This window comes from Scyliorhinus torazame, chromosome 7, assembly GCF_047496885.1.
Source record: "Scyliorhinus torazame isolate Kashiwa2021f chromosome 7, sScyTor2.1, whole genome shotgun sequence".
Lineage (NCBI taxonomy): Eukaryota > Metazoa > Chordata > Chondrichthyes > Carcharhiniformes > Scyliorhinidae > Scyliorhinus > Scyliorhinus torazame.
In genome coordinates, this window is record NC_092713.1 from 107,479,177 (window position 1) to 107,503,502 (window position 24,326).

At 50.0% G+C, this 24,326-nt stretch overlaps 1 protein-coding gene across 1 annotated transcript in view; it reads left to right on the top strand.

Annotated features, from left to right (window-relative positions):
* nmnat2 (nicotinamide nucleotide adenylyltransferase 2) overlaps positions 1–24,326 on the top strand; it is a 472,861-nt gene that overhangs the window by 39,655 nt on the left and 408,880 nt on the right. The gene's annotated exons all lie outside the window — the stretch shown is intronic.

A 24,326-nucleotide genomic window follows, 5' to 3' on the forward strand; every position in this document is an offset into this window, starting at 1 on the left:
GGGAGGGGGGATATGGGGAATATGGGGGAGGGGGGATATGGGGGATATGGGGGAGGGGGGATATGGGGGAGGGGGGATGTGGGGGATATGGGGGAGGGGGGATATGGGGGAGGGGGGATATGGGGGATATGGGGGATATGGGGAGGGGGGGATATGTGGGAGGGGGGGATATGGGGGAGGGGGGGATATGGGGGAGGTGGGATATGGGGGATATGGGGGAAGGGGGGAATATGGGGGATATGGGGGAGGGGGGATATGGGGGATATGGGGGGGGGTATGGGGGAGGGGGGATATGGGGGATATGGGGGAGGGGGGATATGGGGGATATGGGGGAGGGGGGATATGGGGGAGGGGGGATATGGGGGATATGGGTGATATGGGGGAGGGGGGGATATGGGGGAGGGGGGATATGGGGGAGGGGGGGATTTGGGGGAGAGGGGATATGGGGGATATGGGGAGGGGGTATATGGGGGATATGGGGGAGGGGGGATATGGGGGAGGGGGGATATGGGGGATATGGGGGAGGGGGGATATGGGGGATATGGGGGAGGGGGGGATATGGGGGAGGGGGGATATGGGGGAGGGGGGATATGTGGGAGGGGGGATATGGGGGAGGGGGGGATATGGGGGAGGGGGGATATGGGGGATATGGGGGAGGGGGGGATATGGGGGAGGGGGGGATATGGGGGAGGGGGGGATTTGGGGGAGAGGGGATATGGGGATATGGGGGACGCTCACCCTGCCTGCTCTGACGAGGTCATTCACCTTCTTGTGGCACTGGGTGCCTGTCCGTGGTGTCAGGGCCACAGCGGTGACGGCCTCTGCCACCTCCCTCCACAGACGCCGGCTGTGGCGTGGGGCAACTCTGCGGCCGTGCCCGGGATACAGGGCGTCCCTCCTCTGCTCCACCGCATCCAGGAGCGCCTCCACATCGCGTGACTCGAACCTCGGGGCTGAGCGACGGCCAGCCATCAAGTCGGGTGTTGCGGTCGGCTGTTCCGGTCGGGTGGGGGGGGAGCTGCGCGGCCTTATGAGCCGTCACGCCGTGCAGCGCGTATGACGCTGCACGGCGTGAACCACTGCGCAAGCGCGGATCCCGTTACGTCGCTGCTAGCCCATTTCGGGCCGCAGACTATCGGCCCATTTTTATGACGTGACGCAAGTGGGATTTGCGCCGTTTTTTGCGCCGATCGGCGGAGTTTCCGCCGATAACGGAGAATTTCGCCCCTGGTCTCTGATGAGGGAGTCACAGAGGTTTTCAAAGTTGCAGGACTGAGCTAGTAATTTTAAATCAGTTACAAAACTGCTGCAAGATTCTCCCGGTTTTTGTAAACGCCTGGTGAACTTGAATCTTTCAAATATCTCGTTGACTTCAGATTAACAGTGGGTTTCAAATTTTTTGATGATTATTTCCAGCTTGCCCTTGTCCTCCCCTGCCAGGTAGGTAAAGGAATTTTATATTTCTAATGCCTGCGGACCTGGCAGGGATAAGAGCAAGGCTATCTTCCTGGCACCAGACGCTGAGGTCAGATCCTTAGCTTCTAGATATATTTTGAACTGTTGTCTGAAAAGTTTCCAATTGGAATGCATATTACCAGTGGTCTGGAGCAGGCGTGGAGGTTGGATTGGGTCCATCGTGTCGATGGTATCTGAAGGGTCCGAATGCTGCGAGGCCTTCCGTGGTCGAATGTCTGGTTTATGTCCTCTTCTCTTGCTGGTGTCTAGCTAGCTTGCTGAAATCACACCTGGTACCATATGTTATTCTCTAAGTCTGAATGAAGACTGAAGACTTACAGTTAACACAAGCTATTTATTCAAAGGGTTCGTTCTGCTTCCAGAGCTAAACTAGATGTAAAACAGTGAAGAGGTATGACCAGTGAAACTAAGGTAAACTGCCTATGCTGAGCTATCTCTGTCTGCTACTGCTCACTAGCTCTGTGCTTCTCAAAGAGGCGGATCCTACCTTGGGCTCGACCCTTTATACCCATCTCTGATGCTGCCCTCTCGTGGTGCTGTGACTGTTACATCTGTGCTGCAGTCCCTGGTGTATGTGCAGATGTATGTACAGATGTACACATCACTACAGTAATGTGACCCCACCATTCATCCAAAACTGAACTTCTGGGAAATGTATTTTCCGAGTGGAACCTTACCAGAATTTGGCAAAGTGTCAGGCTCCCAAAGAAAACTTCCATGGAACTCTCCAGTTCACCGAATCTTGAGCCTCTGCCAAAAAAGTGAGTGGGCATGATTTATGCAGTCAAAATTGATAATTTCTGCCATCTGACAGGGCGAGGACTCTTTGAGCCACTCAAATTGTGGGAACATTCTCAAAGGGCACCCTGACCAGAGCTGCAATGCAACAGCCCCCAGCACACACAATGGAGGTCTCAGGGGCTGACCCCGGACCTCGACATTCATTGTCTGCCGCCCATCCCTCCCCCAACATTCATTGCCGGCATCCCCCCTCAACCTCCGCTCTCTAACCCCCCCCCCAACAACCACGCATCAAAATATTTCCAGGGTCTGCCCCACCCAGGAATCCCCTCAACTGACTCGTGCTTGGCCCAACCTGTTGTAAACCTCGCCGCCGTGACGTCACAAAATTCCGGGAGGTGGGATCATTTGGCAGGGGGAGGGGAGGCTAAAAACATTGAAATGATTTCAAATTTTATTAAAATAAGGTTCATGCCCACTGTGAACCTTGCATCGTCGCCGGCGAGGGGTGGGGAAAATTGGGAAACATGAGCCAGGATTCACCGATATCACGGGCAAATGTTGACGCCGGCATCAAAACCGGCACGATCAACGCCGCCATCAACAGGCCTCCAGGCCCAGGAATTCTCTTCTTCGGGGGCTATAATGTTGCTGGATTGCTGTGCGCTGCTCCGGCGCTGAACGCCAGCCCCTTTGGATTTCGGCGGCAGCGGTGCGCAGGGGCCTTCTTGGAGGTGAGTAGTGAGTTTAAAAGCACTTACCTTTACAGGAGCAGCCCATTGGATTTCGGCGGCAGCGGTGCGCAGGGGCCTTCTGGGAGGTGAGTAGTTAGTTTAAAAGCTCTTACCTTTACAGGAGCAGCCCTTTGGATTTCGGCGGCAGCGGTGCGCAGGGGCCTTCTTGGAGGTGAGTAGTGAGTTTAAAAGCACTTACCTTTACAGGAGCAGCCCATTGGATTTCGGCGGCAGCGGTGCGCAGGGGCCTTCTGGGAGGTGAGTAGTTAGTTTAAAAGCTCTTACCTTTACAGGAGCAGCCCTTTGGATTTCGGCGGCAGCGGTGCGCAGGGGCCTTCTTGGAGGTGAGTAGTGAGTTTAAAAGCACTTACCTTTACAGGAGCAGCCCATTGGATTTCGGCGGCAGCGGTGCGCAGGGGCCTTCTGGGAGGTGAGTAGTTAGTTTAAAAGCTCTTACCTTTACAGGAGCAGCCCTTTGGATTTCGGCGGGAACCGGAAGTTCGACCTCTGGCAAGTCTTTTCCCCCCCCCCCCCCAATAAATTCTGGTGGAGAGGAAACCCGAGACACTACACGTGTAGTGTCTCCCACCCACCCTCCTCCTCTAACCTAATAATAAGACCCATTGGTGGAAGGTAAGTGCCATATTATATTATATATTATTAGCATTGTGCAGGCCAAGGATTGGAGGTGGAGGAGCAGTCTCTGTCAGCGAGAGAACCTGAGAACATCTCAGAAGGTAAGCAAGTGATTTTTACTTTTATACCTTTTTTCAAATTGTGTGTGTCGGGGGGGACACAGAAAAGCTGTGACCTGAGTGGCTGGTTGGGATTCTAACCTAAATTTTTTTGACTATTTGGGAACTAATTAAACATAATAACTTAATTATAATTTAGAGGATATCTAAGCCAGAGATCGGAGGATATTATAGTTAGCTATCGCATTTCTATTAGAAATCTAGTGCTAGGAAACAGATAGTTGACAGTAACTTTGTAATTAAAAAAAAAAAAAGTATTTATTAAAAAAAAGACAAATTTTAATTTTAATTAATTGACGCAATGTCAGTTAGAGGGGTGCTGTGCTCTGACTGTGAGATGTGGCAGGTCCGGGAGGCTTCCAGCGTCCTGGATGGCTTCATCTGCAGAAAGTGCACCCAACTGCAGCTCCTCACAGACCGCATGGTTCGGTTGGAGCAGCAATTGGATGCACTTAGGAGCATGCAGGTGGCGGAAAGCGTCATAGATCGCAGTTATGTAAGTGTGGTCACACCCAAGGTGCAGGCAGAGAAATGGGTGACCACCAGAAAGGGCAGGCAGTCAGTGCAGGAATCCCCTGTGGTTGTCCCCCTCTCGAACAGGTATACCCCTTTGGATACTGTCGGGGGGGATAGCCTATCAGGGGAAAACAGCAGCAGCCAGAGCAGTGGCACCACGGCTGGCTCTGATGTTCAGAAGGGAGGGTCAAAGCGCAGAAGAGTAATAGTTATAGGGGACTCTATAGTCAGGGGAACAGATAGGCGCTTCTGTGGACGTGAAAGAGACTCCAGGATGGTATGTTGCCTCCCTGGTGCCAGGGTCCAGGATGTCTCCGAACGGGTAGAGGGAATCCTGAAGGGGGAGGGCAAACAGGTAGAGGTCGTTGTACATATTGGTACTAACGACATAGGCAGGAAGAGGCATGAGGTCCTGCAGCAGGAGTTCAGGGAGCTAGGCAGAAAGTTAAAAGACAGGACCTCGAGGGTTGTAATCTCGGGATTACTCCCTGTGCCACGTGCCAGTGAGGCTAGAAATAGGAAGATAGAGCAGACAAACACGTGGCTAAACAGCTGGTGTAGGAGGGAGGGTTTTGGTTATCTGGACCACTGGGAGCTCTTCCGGGGCAGGTGTGACCTGTATAAGATGGACGGGTTGCATCTAAACCGGAGAGGCATAAATATCCTGGCCGCGAGATTTGCTAGTGTCACACGGGAGGGTTTAAACTAGTATGGCAGGGGGGTGGGCACGGGAGCAATAGGTCAGAAGGTGAGAGCGTTGAGGGAGAACTAGGGAATATGGACAGTGTGGCTCTGAGGCAGAGCAGACGGGGAGAAGTTGCTGAACACAGCGGGTCTGGTGGCCTGAAGTGCATATGTTTTAATGCAAGGAGCATTACGGGTAAGGCAGATGAACTTAGAGCTTGGATTAGTACTTGGAACTATGATGTTGTTGCCATTACAGAGACCTGGTTGAGGGAAGGGCAGGATTGGCAGCTAAACGTTCCAGGATTTAGATGTTTCAGGCGGGATAGAGGGGGATGTAAAAGGGGAGGCGGAGTTGCGCTACTTGTTCAGGAGAGTATCACAGCTATACAGCGAGAGGACACCTCAGAGGGCAGTGAGGCTATATGGGTAGAGATCAGGAATAAGAAGGGTGCAGTCACAATGTTGGGGGTATACTACAGGCCTCCCAACAGCCAGCGGGAGATAGAGGAGCAGATAGGTAGACAGATTTTGGAAAAGAGTAAAAACAACAGGGTTGTGGTGATGGGAGACTTCAACTTCCCCAATATTGACTGGGACTCACTTAGTGCCAGGGGCTTAGACGGGGCAGAGTTTGTAAGGAGCATCCAGGAGGGCTTCTTAAAACAATATGTAAACAGTCCAACTAGGGAAGGGGCGGTACTGGACCTGGTATTGGGGAATGAGCCCGGCCAGGTGGTAGATGTTTCAGTAGGGGAGCATTTCGGTAACAGTGACCACAATTCAGTAAGTTTTAAAGTACTGGTGGACAAGGATAAGAGTGGTCCGAGGATGAATGTGCTAAATTGGGGGAAGGCTAATTATAACAATATTAGGCGGGACCTGAAGAACATAGATTGGGGGCGGATGTTTGAGGGCAAATCAACATCTGACATGTGGGAGGCTTTCAAGTGTCAGTTGAAAGGAATACAGGACAGGCATGTTCCTGTGAGGAAGAAAGATAAATACGGCAATTTTCGGGAACCTTGGATGACGAATGATATTGTAGGCCTCGTCAAAAAGAAAAAGGAGGCATTTGTCAGGGCTAAAAGGCTGGGAACAGACGAAGCCTGTGTGGCATATAAGGAAAGTAGGAAGGAACTTAAGCAAGGAGTCAGGAGGGCTAGAAGGGGTCATGAAAAGTCATTGGCAAATAGGGTTAAGGAAAATCCCAAGGCTTTTTACACTTACATAAAAAGCAAGAGGGTAGCCAGGGAAAGGGTTGGCCCACTGAAGGATAGGCAAGGGAATCTATGTGTGGAGCCAGAGGAAATGGGCGAGGTACTAAATGAATACTTTGCATCAGTATTCACCAAAGAGAAGGAATTGGTAGATGTTGAGTCTGGAGAAGGGGGTGTAGATAGCCTGGGTCACATTGTGATCCAAAAAGACGAGGTGTTGGGTGTCTTAAAAAATATTAAGGTAGATAAGTCCCCAGGGCCGGATGGGATCTACCCCAGAATACTGAAGGAGGCTGGAGAGGAAATTGCTGAGGCCTTGACAGAAATCTTTGGATCCTCGCTGTCTTCAGGGGATGTCCCGGAGGACTGGAGAATAGCCAATGTTGTTCCTCTGTTTAAGAAGGGTGGCAGGGATAATCCCGGGAACTACAGGCCGGTGAGCCTTACTTCAGTGGTAGGGAAATTACTGGAGAGAATTCTTCGAGACAGGATCTACTCCCATTTGGAAGCAAATGGACGTATTAGTGAGAGGCAGCACGGTTTTGTGAAGGGGAGGTCGTGTCTCACTAACTTGATCGAGTTTTTCGAGGAGGTCACTAAGATGATTGATGCAGGTAGGGCAGTAGATGTTGTCTATATGGACTTCAGTAAGGCCTTTGACAAGGTCCCTCATGGTAGACTAGTACAAAAGGTGAAGTCACACGGGATCAGGGGTGAACTGGCAAGGTGGATACAGAACTGGCTAGGCCATAGAAGGCAGAGGGTAGCAATGGAGGGATGCTTTTCTAATTGGAGGGCTGTGACCAGTGGTGTTCCACAGGGATCAGTGCTGGGACCTTTGCTCTTTGTAGTATATATAAATGATTTGGAGGAAAATGTAACTGGTCTGATTAGTAAGTTTGCAGACGACACAAAGGTTGGTGGAATTGCGGATAGCGATGAGGACTGTCTGAGGATACAGCAGGATTTAGATTGTCTGGAGACTTGGGCGGAGAGATGGCAGATGGAGTTTAACCTGGACAAATGTGAGGTAATGCATTTTGGAAGGGCTAATGCAGGTAGGGAATATACAGTGAATGGTAGAACCCTCAAGAGTATTGAAAGTCAAAGAGATCTAGGAGTACAGGTCCACAGATCACTGAAAGGGGCTACACAGGTGGAGAAGGTAGTCAAGAAGGCATACGGCATGCTTGCCTTCATTGGCCGGGGCATTGAGTATAAGAATTGGCAAGTCATGTTGCAGCTGTATAGAACCTTAGTTAGGCCACACTTGGAGTATAGTGTTCAATTCTGGTCGCCACACTACCAGAAGGATGTGGAGGCTTTAGAGAGGGTGCAGAAGAGATTTACCAGAATGTTGCCTGGTATGGAGGGCATAAGCTATGAGGAGCGATTGAATAAACTCGGTTTGTTCTCACTGGAACGAAGGAGGTTGAGAGGCGACCTGATAGAGGTATACAAAATTATGAGGGGCATAGACAGAGTGGATAGTCAGAGGCTTTTCCCCAGGGTAGAGGGGTCAATTACTAGGGGGCATAGGTTTAAGGTGAGAGGGGCAAAGTTTAGAGTAGATGTACGAGGCAAGTTTTTTACGCAGAGGGTAGTGGGTGCCTGGAACTCACTACCGGAGGAGGTAGTGGAGGCAGGGACGATAGGGACATTTAAGGGGCATCTTGACAAATATATGAATAGGATGGGAATAGAAGGATACGGACCCAGGAAGTGTAGAAGATTGTAGTTTAGTCGGGCAGTATGGTCGGCACGGGCTTGGAGGGCCGAAGGGCCTGTTCCTGTGCTGTACATTTCTTTGTTCTTTGTTCTTTGTACACGGCCGTCGCGGGTCCGTGCATGCGTGCCATGGCCATCTCCGTGCCGGCACATGCGCGTGTTTGCCGTCTCCGTGCCGGCCCCCTCGCAACATGGCGGAGCCCTCCAGGGACCCGGTGCGAAGGAACATAGGCTCCCCCCCCCGGAATTAGCGCGCCAGCCGATCGGTCACTCCCGATTACGGGCCTGTCCGCTGTGGAGGCCCACCCAGGAGTCGGATCACCCCGCCCTCTCGCCAGGTGGGACCCATATGTAAACCACACCGGCGGGACTCGGCGCAACTCGGCGGACACTCGGCCCGTCGAGCGCGGAGAATCGCTGCGGGGGCCGCTTTCAACGCCCCCCGACTGGATCCACGGCGACTGCGCGGGCCCGGCATCGGAGCGGCCGAATGGGCCGAAGTCCCGCCCAGAAATTGCCTGTCCCGCCGGCGTAAATCAAAGCTGACATTTACCGGCGGGACCAGGCGGCGTGGGCGGGCTCCGGGGTCCTGGGGGGGGGGTGCGGGGCGATCTGGCCCCGGGGGGTGCCCCCACGGTGGCCTGGCCCGCGATCGGGGCCCACCGATCCGCGGGCGGGCCTGTGCCGTGGGGGCACTCTTTCCCTTCCGCCTCCGCTACGGCCTTCACCATGGCGGAGGCGGAAGAGACTCTCCCCACTGCGCATGCGCGGGAAACTGACAGCGGCCGCTGACGCTCCCGCGCATGCGCCGGGAAACTGACAGCGGCCGCTGACGCTCCCGCGCATGTGCCGCATTTCCGCACCAGCTGGCGGGGCAACAGACGCCATTTCCGCCAGCTGGCAGGGCGGAAATCCCTCCAGCGTCGGCCTAGCCCCTCAATGTTGGGGCTAGGCCGCCAAAGATGCGGAGCATTCCGCACCTTTGGCCCGGCGCGATGCCCCTCTGATTGGCGCCAGTCGGCGGACATCGCGCCGTTGGGGGAGAATTTCGCCCCATATTTCCAGATTCTCAAGTTTTTTTTCACCCTCACTGACAATCCTGTGGGTGACAAGGGTGGACTCAAGATTCCACCCTCTGGATCAATAGAAAATACAGGAAACTGAGTACTGAGAAATTTGGGATTTTAGAAACCATACCTAAAATTATTTATTGGGCGTCATTCTCCGACCCCCCGCCGGGTTGGAGAATGTCCGTTGGCCTCCGTGAATCCCGCCCCCGCTCCCGCCGAAGTCTCCGGTACCAGAGATTGGGCGGGGGCGGGAATCGGGCCGCGCCGGTTGGCAAGACCCCCGCTCAATTCTCCGCCCCTGATGGGCCGAAGTCCCGCCCAGAAATTGCCTGTCCCACCGGCGTAAATCAAAGCTGGTATTTACCAGCGGGACCAGGCGGCGTGGGCCTGCTCCAGGGTCCTTAGGGGGGCGCGGGGCGATCTGACCCCGGGGGGGTGCCCCCTCGGTGGCCTGGCCCGCGATCGGGGCCCACCGATCCGCGGGCGGTCCTGTGCCGTGGGGGCACTCTTTCCCTTCCGCCTCCGCCACGGCCTCCACCATGGCGGAGGCGGAAGAGACTCTCCCCACTGCACATGCGCGGGAAACTGTCGGCGGTCACTCCCGCTCCCGCGCATGCGCCGCATTTCCGCGCCAGCTGGCGGGGCAACAAACGCCATTTCTGCCAGCTGGCGGGGCGGAAATCCCTCTGGCGCCGGCCTAGCCCCTCAATGTTGGGGCACGGCCCCCAAAGATGCGGAGCATTCCGCACCTTTGGGTCGGTGCGATGCCCATCTGACAGGCGCCGTTTTTGGCGCCAGTCGGTGGACATCGCGCCGTTGGGGGAGAATTTCGCCCCTTATTTGTGAGATTGACCCCCTTTACTATTCTGGGGCGTCATTCTCCGACCCCCCGCCGGGTCGGAGAATGGCCGTTGGCCGCCGTGAATCCTGCCCCCGCCCCCGCCAAAGTCTCCGGTACGGGAGATTGGGCGGGGGCGGGAATCGGGTCGCGCCGGTTGGCGGGATCCCCCGCTCAATTCTCCGGCCCGGATGGGCCGAAGTCCCGCCCAGAAATTGCCTGTCCCGCCGGCGTAAATCAAAGCTGGTATTTACCGGTGGGACCAGGCGGCGTGGGCGGGCTCCGGGGTCCTGGGGGGGGGCGCGGGGCGATCTGACCCCAGGGGGTGCCCCCACGGTGGCCTGGCCCGCGATCGGGGCCCACTGATCCGCGGGCGGGCCTGTGCTGTGGGGGCACTCTTTCCCTTCCGCCTTCGCCACGGCCTCCACCATGGCGGAGGCGGAAGAGACTCTCCCCACTGCGAATGCGCGGGAAACTGTCGGCGGCCGCTGACCCTCCCGCGCATGCGCTGCATTTCCGCGCCAGCTGGCGGGGCAACAAACGCCATTTCTGCCAGCTGGCGCGGCGGAAATCCCTCCGGCGCCGGCCTAGCCCCTCAGTGTTGGGGCTCGGCCCCCAAAGATGGCATTCCGCACCTTTGGGCCGGCGCGATGCCTGTCTGATTGGCGCCGTTTTTGCCGCCAGTCGGCGGACATCGCGCCATTGGGGGAGAATTTCGCACCATGTTTTCCTTCATTTATCATTTGTAACATTGGAAGACATCAGGAAGTTTGTTTCTTCATTTGATGTCATCCATTGTGTTCAAAAGGTTTAAGACCCTTCTCTCCGGTTACCCTGTGGTTTCGGGAAAGTATGTATTGCTTGAGATAAGATGAAAAGCTGAGAACAATGAAAATGCATTACAGGTTGATAAATGTCTGAAACAGAAAGAATGATTTAAGTGTCAACTTGCTGAGAATTCCATTGCGGGTATTGTTTGGCTATTAGATTTGTAGAATGTTTATATTCTAACAACTGACACCAAGGTGCTAAACAATAGATCCTGTCTTGCATCATATTTCAGGATAACATTTTTGCATTACATAATACATATATAAAATATACATTATACAGTGAGTTAAAAATAAAACGTTATTACTTGCTTCTGACTGAATTGCATTAATCTTTATCAAAGAAACCCTACAGTGCTGAAGGAAGCCATTCGGCCCATCGAGTCTGCACTGGCCCTTTGAAAGAGCACCCTGGCTAGGCCGATATCCCACACTATCGCCGTAATCCCAACCTCGGGCCAATTTAGCACAGCTAATCCACCTAACCTGCACATCTTTGGATTGTGGGAGGAAACCCACACAGACACGGGGAGAAAGTCTGCACTATCACCTGAGGTTGGAATTGAACCCGAGTTCCTGGAGCTGTGAATATTAAATACTGTTTGGGAGAAGCTACCAACTCGGGAAGGTGATTTGGCTCCCTTTAATTATTGCCTGTAACCAAAATTTATTCAAGTCCGTCTGGTACGTTTGGTTTTGAAATGATACTTGGAGGACTTTGCCACTTAAAAATAATTTAAGCCCTTTCTGTCTGTGGTTGTATTAACTATTAGTTGTTTCCTAACCTAGGAAATCTCCAGTGCAGAAAACTCCACTTAGTGTGAATGCTATAATTACTGGCCTGTTGAGAAAGAATTCAGTGCTCATCAAAGAAGCTAGCCCATATTTAAGAGAAATGAGAAGTATCGCTGGCTATTAGGATGTTTGGTTTACTCAGTTCAGCTGTATTTCTATATCTTACTGGTCTCTGTTAAGTCTACTGCTAAGTTTATATGTCTAGGCTCATAGGCCATGCTACCCAAGTGTTTGAAAATGTTGACATTTTGACATTCACAATAGATAGGGATGTTTTGTGTTTTATTGCTACTTGGGTTTCTTGCCACGCCATGTGACAAATATGAGCATGGATACTCTGATGTACCATCTGGACCATTTCACAGAGCTTCTAAGGATCAATCTCATTGTTGTGGATCTGGAGTCACATGTAAGTTAGACCAAGTAAGGATGGCAGGTTTCCTTCCCCAAGTGTCATTCGTGAATTAGATGGCGTTTTACAACAATTGTTACATAGTCATCATTTCTGGGACTATCTTTCAATTCCTGAATTATTAATTGAATTTAAATTCCACCATTTGCTATGATGGGATTTGAACCTATGTCCCCAGAGCATCTTTGGATTACTCGTCCAGTGACATTAGCACTTTACCACTGATGTCCTCTCTGTTTTTTTTAATTTTTAAAATATGTTTTTATTAAGAATTTTTCAACAATATTTTCCACCTTACAAACAAACCCCCACCCCCCGTAACAAAGAAAAGAAAAAGACCTTGCGTGGCAAGCCATGAACATGGCAAGTCAATAAGACACAGAACTTTGTACATTGGAAACTTCCCGTACATGTCAGTTTCCGGATCATTCATGTGTTTTCTTGCTCAAATGCCCCCCAGAGGACCCCCCCCCCCACGAACGATGTCCCCCCCCCCCCCCCCCGGGTTGCTGTTGCTGCTGTCCGACCTTCATCTAACGCTCCGCGAGATGGTCTAGGAATGGTTGCCACCGCCTGGAGAACCCCTTTGCAGACCCTCTCAAGGCAAACTTTATCCTTTCCAACTTGATAAACCCTGCCATATCATTTATCCAGGCCTCCACGCTGTTGTCCTCTCTGTTAAGCAACCCCCAGCGTATTATCACTGGAAGACATCCTTTTTAAAATTGCTGACAGAATTTTCTACCGTGAAGGTTGAGCAATTCATCCCATGATCTTCAGTGCAATTATCACATTTGACCAATCCCGTGTGAAGCTTTTATCAAGAATTTCTGAGAGAGTAGCAAAAGCACCTTTCCTTTCTATATTTATTTTCCAATCTCTTAATCCTTTCTGGGACTTAAATTTCCGGGCATTATTAGATTGTTCTATATTGTTGGAGCTGCCACCCGAAAAAAGGGTTGCCCACAGCAACAATATGCTGGGAACAGACTGAAGGTGAGTGTTGGATCTCTGCTCTTGGGAACCTGTCCTCATGAACTGCAGGCCAATCAGATTGGTGGCGGCAGCTGACTAGATCCAGCAGTGCCAGAATGCAGTAATGGCTGCTGCTGGGACTACAAGATGAAGATCACACATACCGATCTTTAAGGTAAGTCTGGGGTTTTGGTCAGGGAGGGACCAGTGACCCTGGCGGGGGAAGGGGTGTGAGGGTCCTTAATTAGTACATTTAATGAAATGTATTATCATTGTTTACCTATTGTAATCATTCATTTGTTGACACCGCAGCCATAATGGAGCCACTGACATCAACTTGCTTCTTTCAAGCTTCCTTCAGTCCAAATTCCAATGTTCCAAATTTTCTTCTTCCTCTTTCATTTTTACACTCCATTTCTCATAGAATCATAGAATTTACAGTGCCGAACGAGGCCATTGAGCCCATCGAGTCTGCACCGGGTCTCGGAAAGAGCACCCCACTTATGCCCACGCCTCTACCTTATCCCCGTAACCCAGTAACCCCACCTAACCTTTTTGGACACAAAGGGCAATTTATCATGGCCAATCCACCTAACCTGCACATCTTTGGACTGTGGGAGGAAACCGGAGCACCCGGAGGAAACCCACACAGACACGGGGAGAATGTGCAAGCTTCACAGACTTTCACCTGAGGTTGCCTCCCGGGCAAGGTGTTTGTTTGCAGTGTTTGTAATTGGTTAACTTTCTGTCTCTAAGTGTACTTAGCCATCCCATTGATCCCTAAACTTCTACTATAGATCCAACTCACTCGTTTGTCTTTCTGCCCATCCAGCTGATTCTGAGAATCCTCTGCGATAGACATTTATTGAGTCAACACTTGTATCCATCAAGTCCAAAATTCCACACCAGTAACTATATAAATGTTTTTCCGCTTCATGCTGATGCTTTTAGTTCAGACCAGGCACTACTTTAGTCACTGGTCATGCCTCTTGCCACAACTAATCTAACCTGGATTTCATTCTTGGATGTAACTTTGGTGTTTATCATTGAGCCACGATACTTGAGATTGTCCATTAGCTCTATCCCAATGTTTCCAATCCTGACCTTTTACATTGCCATGTCATTGTAACGTTTGTTCAATACATGAAGGATATGCTCTGATATTTTTCAAAAATTGTTGCTAACTTTTATGAATCAATCTAAAATGTTGCACTGTTTATTTATTTTAGTTTTGAGGGATTTTGAGACGTTCCTTTGAAAACGACTGGTTGACGTAAACACTTAGAGGTAAAAGACATTGGGCAGTAAACTGAATTCAAATTCTCCTTTATATGTCTGAAAGCTGGTCCATACTGATGGAGCAAGGCTTTCCTTCCATGATTGCTGCTAAGAATCCTTTGCATATGTCAAATTCCAGCTCTCAAGAAAGGAGAAAGCACGCAATAATTTGCCACTAATTATATAGCTACAGAAAGCACAAGAATGTCTGCATTGGGAAATTGCCCATGTTGTTAGGCTTGAAGTCTAGTTTGAGACAGGTCACTGAAAAATCAAACTATTAACTGTTATATTGATACTAAATTAGATTACAAACCATTTCAGTATAACATATACTGCATTTAGATTTATTAATGGGAATGTGTATTGACCCACAGTGGAAATCAAATGAGAATTATTTTGTTTATTGAGGCCAATAATTCTACAGTTTTTGACAATAAATTAAATTTTAAAGCATTCTGTTTTATAGTCTTAAGCCCTCTTCAGGACCATGGGGTGGGGGTGGGGGAAAAATCGCTGATTGATCTTCCCGTGGGCTTTGTAGAATACAAGCTCCCATGGTGAGTGGGCCGTCCATCTGGGCCTCATTAGTGGGACCTGTAAATGTAGCTCCCAGACCCGGACGGGCAGTTTCCGATGGTCTGGGCTGGGACGTTTGTGTTCTGGCCGCAGTAACGGCTTTATTTTCAGTTTAAAATAAACCGGTTGAGCCTTTCACTCCGTGCCTCCCGGAATTATTGCACTCATTATTTTTGTAGCTTAACAATAACAGGATGGGAATATCTAGAATGCATCATCCATTCCTCACATGCATGTCTGCTGAAGCCACTGTTCATTTATCTGTTCATTTCCCTAAACTTGGATCCAGCTATTGTGGATCCATAATGTGATACAGGGAGACTAACATCACACCTCAGCTGTGTTAACAATTACTTGCAAACATTCATATGAATATACGGATGCATTAGGAGCAAGAGTGTTCCCTTCAGCCTTCTCCACCATTCAGTAAGGTTATGGTTGATTTGATTGTATCTCAACCCAACATTCCTGCTTACCCCCCGATTATCTTTCACTCCCTCGTTAATCAAGAATCTATCTAGCTCTGCCTTAAAAATATTCAAAGACTCGGGCGGCACGTGGCACAGCGGTTAGCATTGCTGCCTGCAGCACTGAGGACCCAGGTTCGAATCCTGTCACTGCCCGTGTGGAGTTTGCACATTCTCCCCATGTCTGCGTGGGTTTTGCCCCCACAACCCAAAGATGTGCAGGACAGGTGGTTTGGCCATGCTAAATTGCCCCTTAATTGGAAAATAAAATAATTGGGTACTCTAAATTTATTTTTTTAAATATTCAAAGACTCTGCTTCCACACCTTTTGAGGTGAAATTAATCATGCCTTTGCCACTAACTTTAAGATATTAAAAAAATGAGGCGAACACTTGGTGATGGAGTGTAGCCAACTTGATACCAGTCTTTGGATCACCCAAAGAAATACCAATGAGTAAGCCTAATATCTTTGGTAACAAAATTAGAAAATATCAGTTTGGGGAATGTTTCACAAACTTTTTTCCCGGGACCCACTTATCTACCGACCAACCTTCGCGACCCATGGTGGCTGACGTTCGTGACACACCATTTTCGCTTACCTTTAATGCAACAGGTGAGCCTGCTTGGATTGCCATGATCTCACTTGCTTTATCATTCAATGTTATATTTATGCTAAGGACCTCAGCTGATAATTTAAATTCTTGCTGCATCCTTTGAAAAAACTCAAGCAGCTTAATCTTCAAATGCCTTTGAATGTTTGAAGGTTTTAAATATTTATTTGCCAGTGCTTCCCTGAATATAATACACATGGGCTTTGCATCCTGAATTGCACAGGCACAATTAACAATCATACCTCAAGAAATCATCTTTACACAGCTTTGTTCCCGATTTCAGTTTTTCTTTGTTTACTATGTAAGGGTCCTTCTTCATAATTACCTTATTTCTCCTTTAATTATTTTTGCCGTTATCATTTTAATCCATGGATGCTTAATGGACTTGTATCTTTAAGTCAAGCAGCTGAGAGAATGAAGAACTCAAGAAGTTGCTAGTGCTGCTAGTTATTGAACTGCAAAATTCAGACTTCTTGGCACCCGAGAGATGGAGAGGGACTCGATTCAATTGGTCGGCTGGTGGTCAATGAATTGGCCAAAAGGCCATATTCTGCCAGGTAACAGATGGTAATTGGATCCTGCCTGAGTGGAATGATTTCCAGAGACCCAAGGAAAGCAGAGTTGAGATCTGGACACACTGGGACAAGGGCCTCTCACTCTCTCGAAAGGCCGTGAGTTGATATATTCCTGCATCTAAATAGAACAGGAATGAATTAATCTACTGATTCCATTACAGGCTGCCCTGGATCTGAAAGCTTACTTTGAAGGAAGGTCTGCTTAAAGCCAACCATCTGAAACAAAGAATCTTTTCCCTTTTACTTATTATTTTCACCTCTCTCCTCCCTCTGTGTTTGTCTGTCTTGTATGTGTGTGTTTATACAGAGAGTGAGGGCATTTTAAAGTGGGGGGGGGGTAGGAATTAGATAATAGTTAACCAGTTGTATTTGCTGCATACTTCATTATAGTTCTTGTTATAAATTTAAAAAACAATTGTGTTTAAATTTACTAACCCGGTGACTGTAATTATTGGGCAGCCAATGGCCAAAAACTTTGGTATTTTTCTAAGAATTATTGGCTAATTCAATTGTCCTGGGACTCCGGGTCAAGGGGGGGCTGCAATTGACCGCACCTTGCCCAGAGTGTCACAACGACAACAATACATCTTCAGTTCTGTTGCCTTGCTTGCTCATAGCTAGAAAATGGAGGAATCTCTCCACTGTGATATTGCATCAAAAGCACGGACGTATAGGGTGCGTGACGGCAGTGTACATGCCGGGTGTGTGACCTGCTCTCTGCCACCGCTTCTGGCTGGAAGATTATCATTCTACTTGAAAACCGGTCGCAGCTGGCATTTTCAATTTAAAAGCATGTCACGGCTGCTGAGTGCTTCTCCCGTGATAGAGAATACCGTGACCGATCACACTGTGACTCTCCCAACACATGCCCACGATCCACCTGCAGGTCGCGACACACAGTTTGAGTAAGAGGGAGTTGGTATGGATTTGTGCACAGAAGATTTATCTTAACACATTTTAGTGACGTTCTTTGTTACCAATGGAAATGCTATGGATTATGGGCGTCATTCTCCGACCCCCCGCTGGGTTGGAGAATCGCCGGGGGCTGCCTTGAATCCCGCCCACGCCGGTTGCCGAAGTCTCCGGTACCGGATATTCGGCGGGGGCGGGAATCGGGCCGCGCCGGTTGGCGGGCCCCCCCGCTCGATTCTCCGGCCCAGATGGGCCAAGGTCCCGCCGATAAATTGCCTGTCCCGCCGGCGTAGATTAAACCACCTTGTGAACGGTGGGACAAGGCGGCGTGGGCGGGCTCCGGGGTCCTGGGGGGGTCGCGGGGCGATCTGACACCGGGGGGTGCCCCCACGGTGGCCTGGCCCGCGATCGGGGCCCACCGATCCGCTGGCGGGCCTGTGCCGTGGGGGCACTCTTTCCCTTCCGCCTCCGCAACGGACTCCGCCATGGCGGAGGCAGAAGAGACTCCCTCCACTGCGCATGCGTGGGAAACTGTCAGCGGCCGCTGACGCTCCTGCGCATGCGCCGCCCCGAGATGTCATTTCCGCGCCAGCTGGCGGGGCAACAAAGGCCGTTTCCGCCAGCTGGCGGAGCGGAAATCCCTCCGCCGTCGGCCTAGCCCCTCAAGTTGGGGCTCGGCCCCCAAAGATGCGGAGCATTCCGCACCTTTGGGGCGGCACGATGCCCGTCGGATTGGCGCCGTTTTGGGCGCCAGTAGGCGGACATTGCGCCGTTTGGGGAGAATTTCGCCCCTCATGTCTACATTTGACATGTTAGAAAAATCCATCTCGAGTTATGCTTGAAAAGGCAAGGTTCTGAGATAGATCGAAAATTGACTAAATCAGAAAAAGTAAAACATGGATGTGGATGGAACTAGATTGATATTGCAAGTGGTGATCAGTTGGTGCCATTGGACACATGTTGGCCCATCACTATTTATTGTGCATATAAATAGTTTTGAACTGGGAACAGAAACAAAACTATCTGAATTTGCATCTTACACCAAATTAAATTCCGAAGTAGAAGGGAATGACTTAACCTTTATACAAACAAGGTTAAACATAGTCTGTCAAACGTTGACAAGCCTCGGATCGTTTATTCTGCAGAAGAGAAAGTTCAAATTAAGTTTCTGAAGGGAAAAGATACATTGAAACCTGAATTCTGTTCCTCAGCCCTGAATTCTGTTCCTCAACCCTCCTCCATGTAGTGACACCACTCATCTTCACTTCTCTCCTTTCAAACACACACTAGCATCCATTCGATTCCTGGCTTGGGTTACTGTCTGTGCAGAGTCTGCACTTTCTCCCCGTGTCTGCGTGGGTTTCCTCCGGGTGCTCCGGTTTCCTCCCACAAGTCCTGAAAGATGTGCTGTTAGGTGAATTGGATGTTCTGAATTCTCCCTCTGTGTACCCAAACAGGCGCCGGAGTGTGGCGGCTAGGAGATTTTCACAGTAACTTCATTGCAGTGTTAACGTAAGCCTACCTGTGACACTAATAAAGATTATTATTATTTGAGAAAGCACTGGTCCTTGTCAACAAGCCATGGGAATGAACAAACCTTTTAAGTTTTTAACAGAAAATTCTTTTGGAAGGGATACAACTTTCTTGCTAATTTTTATTTTTTTTAATGTCAGCAAGGATGTTGTACTATACACAGCCATACTTTAATGCCAAGGCCTAGGCTCTGGAACTCCCTCTGCAAAACTTTCCATCTCTCTAACGCTCTTTCCTTTCGGATAGTGCTTGAAATCTTCCTCATTAACCAAGCTTTTGGTGATATTTATCCCTATTACTGTTTGATAATGCCCCTATAAAATGCCGTGATGTTTTGCCATGGAAAAGGTGCTATATAAATACAAGTTGTTACTGTTTTGTCCATAGCTGATACAAGCCATTAAAATTATTTGGGGTGGGGCTGTATCAAAAGCTGTGACTGGCTTTCTTTTCACAAGTAACCAAAAGGCTATTTATCTCAAACATTATTATATTTACCAATAATTGGCTAAAGGCTTGTGTTTAGAACTAGCTCCACTATTCTGTTCTTCCAGGCATTCTAATATGCAAACTTCCAACCACACAGTTTACAGATACTCTTGGAGTGTAATTTCTGTGCTGCATGTTACATGGTTATCCATTCAATCACATTCTGTCATTTGTATGAATAACTGTCAGGTAATCTTTAATGTGAAGAAACTTTGTAAAAGGACCTTTTTGAAGTCCAGCGTCTTCTGTTGGGAGAGTTTCTGCAGATGCTTTTAACTACCGGAAAATAAATTAATTTTGTTCTTTTTCCTTGTATTAAAAAATGAATAAAAGCTCTACAATAATTTAGTAGTGGAACATAAGCTGTGAGAGCCTTCAGCATCCAGCTACATACTCTCTGGAAATCTTTTCATATAATACCTGCAGTCCAGAAATAGGCCATTCAGTCTATCAAGTCTTCACCAACCATTTAAAAGACCATCCTACCTAGGCCCTATCCCTTCCCTGTAACCTCACCCTAAGGGGCAATTTAGCATGGCCAATCCACCTAACCAGCACATCTTTGGATTGTGTGGAGTAAGTGCAAACTCCATCCTAAACCCTTTCCTCACAAGCTGCTTTCCAACTTAATAAATCTCCTCAAAGTACATCAAAACTACATTTGTACACCTCTCGAACTCTTCCATTATTTCTTGGTCTCTTTTTTTGCCTCTGAGATGCTGAATAAATGCAAGTTATTTGATAGAATCTTACCAGAAGGTTGCATAGACCAGTTTTCTCTCCCGATCTTGAGCCTCTCTAAAGAAAAAAGATGAGTGGCCATGGTTTACGCGATCACTCTGGTGAGGTGGAGTCTGATAGAGTCAGCACCCGGCTCTTTAGATATGGGAAGCCCTTTAAAGATGATGTCCTAATCAGCACTGAAATCTAATGGCCCCCAGCCCATGTCACAGAGGTATCGGGGTCGCTCCTCACTCTCCCCGACAATCATAGCTGGCATTTCCCCCCACCCCACTACACCCCCCTGCCCATTAATCAATCGCTGGAAATCCACTCTCCTTCATCAATCATTGCAGGTATTCCAACCCCCCCAACACCACAGAGGTAATACCGGTTATCCATCTTCTACCTCAGTGTCCGCTTTCCCCTCCCCGCCCAACAACTACACATGAATGAACCCCCCCCCCCCCCCCCCCCCCATGGTCCCTTCCACTAGGGCCCGCTCTGGCACTGTCATTGGCACTGCCAGGTTGGCACACCCAGAGACCTCGACTGATTCGTGTTGGGCCAAACCGGACATCATGTCGGCGAGGTATGAATATTTAATAGGGGGGGGGGGGGGGGAATCATGTGGCGGGGAGGGACTTAATAATATTTAAATTCATTCAAATCTATTTCAATGATGCTCCTGCCCTTTGTGGATCATGGTGACATCGCTGGCGCGGGGTGGGTAAATTGGAAATGCGATTCTCTCCAAAGAGATTGCGTTTCCCAATTCTCTCCAGATTTAATCGCCCGTGTCGCCGATCCTGAGCACGCCTAGTGCAGACTCAAAATCCATCTCCCGCCCCCCCTTGTTTCTGAGAAACATGGTGGCACTTTGTCACATTTAATAGTGATACTGACATGGTTGGAAACGATTGGCAATATTATAAACATAGTGGGAAGATTCCCTACGTTTGCTATTTCTGTCAAAATAAACATGCTCTTAAAGAGCAACTTTCTACAAAGAATTACATGGAATCTTCAGAACAGAAACAGACCTTTCAGCCTGGAACAATAATCCAAACAATGAGTTTCAGCTTGAAAATACATTTGGAATGAAAAAATTGATATCAGTAAAACTGACTATGAAGCCATCAGATTGTTCACTGATGTCCTTTAGGGAAGGAGACCTGCCATCGTTACTTGGTCTGCCTATTTTTGATTTCAGTTCCACACCATGTGGTTACCTCTCAAACTGCCTTTGAAGTGGCTGATCAAAGTATTCAGTTGTATCAACATTGCAAGAAGGTTCAAAATCTTCTCAGGGTGTAGTATTATCATACATGAAGGCAATGCAAGGGTTAATGAAGTGTATACAGACAGCCACGAGAGGGAGCTAGTCCTATGAACATATAAGGGATGATGCTGAGCCTTGTGGGTCAGCAGAAGAAGATACAGAAGGACAGATGAGGCATGAGAGAGAGAGCAGCTGTGTAATGTTCTGTTAGAGATAGCATAGTTTAATAAAGAAACCTTTTACTTTAGGAATGTGAACACATTTTAGTTAGTAGTGTAATACATTTATAGTTTTGTTCGTTAACAAAGCGTTGTGTTCTTTATTCAACACTACTCATCCAAGCCATCAGGTAATGCAAAATAGAGAACACAACACAGGGCAGCTAGGGCTTGGCAATAAATACCGGCAACAGTGGGTCCCACATCCCATTAATGAATGAACACTCATATATTCTTGTGGTTACTCTAGGACTCTAGGAGCTTCCCATCGTACTCCCATATCGTTTCAGTTCCGACTCAGTGGAAACAGTTTCCTCGTGTCGATTCTATCAAATCCCTTCATCATTTTATGGGCTACAATCTTGCTCAAACGTTCTTGATAGTTCAAGAGCAAAACACTTGGATGCTGTTAATCAAAAATAAAAACAGAAAATGCTGGAGATAATCAAGAGATCCGGCAGCATTTGAACATACTTGAATGTTATAGTTTGCCTGGTTACTCGATCTGCAAATGCTCTCTAATTCCTGTAACTCTGTCACTGCCCATGAGTTCTATATTCCTCATCTACCTTTCTGTTTCCCAGAAATTATCCTTTTCAATCATGCAGAATAGTATATCAATGACAGGTAAATTCCGATTGCTGGGAAGATGTAATTGTTTTTAGTCATTTACCACAGGATGCATTATGGCCATCAATTTGTTCTGATTTCCACCAATAAATTACTGGGGCCAGAATTTTATGCTCTAGGAGGGGGCTGACCTGAACTCGTGTGAAATTGAGAGAGAACATGTCAGGCAGGCACCCCAACGCCGTGGTAAAATATTACTGTCGGCGGGCACGTACAAGAGTCGGAGGCGCACTCGCCGGCGATTAAGCCCGTTAAAAAGACAATTGTCTGCAATTTTATGTGGTGACGCATGGGCACACAGTCAGGTGGCCATCCAGTTTTAAATTGAAACAGGGCAGAATAAAAATCGACAGAGCCATGACAACGTGAATAGGTCGGAGTTTTGGTGTGAGTTGGTTGTAGGTGGTTTTCTGACAGTTTATTGCATCGTCCAATTTTTTCTGTAGGACTCTTTGTCTTATAAGCTTTCTTCGAGGCTCTCTGCCAAGTGCACCTCTCAGAGCACTATCCTGTACCATCTGTATCCCAGCAAATGGGGGTTCTCTACTATGCTGGAGGGGCCTCTTCGGAATCCACCAGCAGCATCCCAAAGAGTGATCTGGGGGCCGTCACCGCTGTGGCCCTGACACCACGGACAGGCACCCAGTGCCACAAGAAGGTGAACGACCTCGTCAGAGCAGGCAGGGTGAGCCTCCCCCATATCCCCCCCTCCCCATATCCCCCCTCCCCCATATCCCCCATATCCCCCTCCCCCATATCCCCCCCATATCCCCCCTTATCCCCCATTATCCCCCATATCCCCCCTCCCCATATCCCCCCTCCCCATATCTCCCCCCTCCCCATATCTCCCCCCTCCCCATATCTCCCCCCTCCCCATATCTCCCCCCTCCCCATATCCCCCCTCCCCATATCCCCCCTCCCCATATCCCCCCTCCCCATATCCCCCCTCCCCATATCCCCCCTCCCCATATCCCCCCTCCCCATATCCCCCCTCCCCATATCCCCCCTCCCCATATCTCCCCCCTCCCCATATCCCATATCCCCCATATCCCCCCCTCCCCATATCCCCCTCCCCCATATCCCCCATATCCCCCCCCCATATCCTCCACCATATCCCCCCCTCCCCCATATCCCCCCCCTCCCCCATATCCCCCCCCTCCCCCATATCCCCCCCTCCCCCATATTCCCCCCCCCCTCCCCCATATCCCCCCCCCCTCCCCCATATCCCCCCCCCCCCCATATCCCCCCCCTCCCCCATATCCCCCCCCTCCCCCATATCTCCCCCCCCTCCCCCATATCCCCCCCCTCCCCCATATCCCCCCCCTCCCCCATATCCCCCCCCTCCCCCATATCCCCCCCCTCCCCCATATCCCCCCCCTCCCCCATATCCCCCCCCCTCCCCCATATCCCCCCCCCTCCCCCATATCCCCCCCCTCCCCCATATCCCCCCCCTCCCCCATATCCCCCCCCTCCCCCATATCCTCCCCCTCCCCCATATCCCCTATATCCCCCTCCCCCGTATTACCTGATCACTGCCTGATGTCTAACCATGCATGCTTCATTGTGTATCGCAGGACCAAATGTCCAGGCACCCATCCCCGCAGATGCACACCGCCCGCAGGATGCCCCTCGGAGACCACGGGAGACGGAGAGACCCGCACCCTCCAGCATGCGACGTCCGCAGGATGCCCCTCGGAGACCACGGGAGACGGAGAGACCCGGACCCTCCAGCATGCGACGCCCGCAGGATGCCCCTCGGAGACCACGGGAGACGGAGAGACCCGGACCCTCCAGCATGCGACGCCCGCAGGATGCCCCTCGCACACCATGGGAGACGGAGAGACCTGCAGCAACAGGGAGACAACACCCCCGTCACGTGCGGGAGCGACCACCCAGCGATGAGGGGGGCAGCCACAGGCCCCCGTCACATCCGAGCCAGGACACCACTACCCAGGACACCACTACCCAGGACACCACTACCCAGGACACCACTACCCAGGACACCACTACCCAGGACACCCCTACCCGGGACAGCACTACCCAGGGCACCCCTACCCGGGACAGCACTACCCGGGACAGCACTACCCAGGACACCCCTACCCGGGACAGGACTACCCAGGACACCCCTACCCGGGAAGACGAAATACCGGACAGTGACTCAGAGTGGATGGGTGGAGACGAACCCCCACCCCAAAGTGCCATGGAGTCAGAGTGGGACGAAGAGCACGACACAATGCCACTGCTGTCACCAACACCCT